General features: G+C 50.9%; 1 non-coding gene across 1 annotated transcript; it reads right to left on the bottom strand.

The window, feature by feature from the left end:
- Positions 1–275: 275 nt before the first annotated feature.
- Pmar_PMAR004919 lies at positions 276–356 on the bottom strand. The gene has a single exon. It is a non-coding gene; the product is annotated as a tRNA-Pro (tRNA).
- Between the last annotated feature and the right edge of the window lie 196 nt (positions 357–552).

Here is a 552-nt window from a genome sequence, read left to right on the forward strand (position 1 = left end):
GATAATAGCATGGCTCATGCACGAAGCAGGCAAGCAAATATTGCTGTGTGCGACATCGGTGACGGTGAGTGACGTCAGCACCGGTGGGTGACGCCAACCGCCTCAGTCGACCCGGCTGCCATGATACCTCGGGGCTTGAATCTACATCCAGTATGAGCTGAGCCTCGTCGACACACGTGGGAGGTATATCATCGAAGGCTTCATTTCAATCCATCTCAGATTTCCATATTTCACATCGATTTAATGTAGTAAATTATTTTAAAATATTTTTTTCGCGCCTTCGGCGCGAATATCACACAATAACGCGCAGCCCTCGCGCACCCGAAGCGCGAATCATACCACTAGACCACACAGCCACAATATCTACACCCCACTCCCAAGCCCAACCCCTTCGCTCACCTCTTCGATGAGCCAGTGACTAGGTGTGTGCGATTCCAGACCGTACCCGATAGGCAGATTAGTCTCTGGGTCGATTTTGAACAGAAGCTTATGCTTGTCGATCCTCACCGAGCCGTCCTCGAAACGGTTCACACGAACCTGTCACACACAATC

The sequence above is a fragment of the Perkinsus marinus genome (genome assembly GCF_000006405.1).
Source record: "Perkinsus marinus ATCC 50983 genomic scaffold scf_1104296949524, whole genome shotgun sequence".
Lineage (NCBI taxonomy): Eukaryota > Perkinsozoa > Perkinsida > Perkinsidae > Perkinsus > Perkinsus marinus.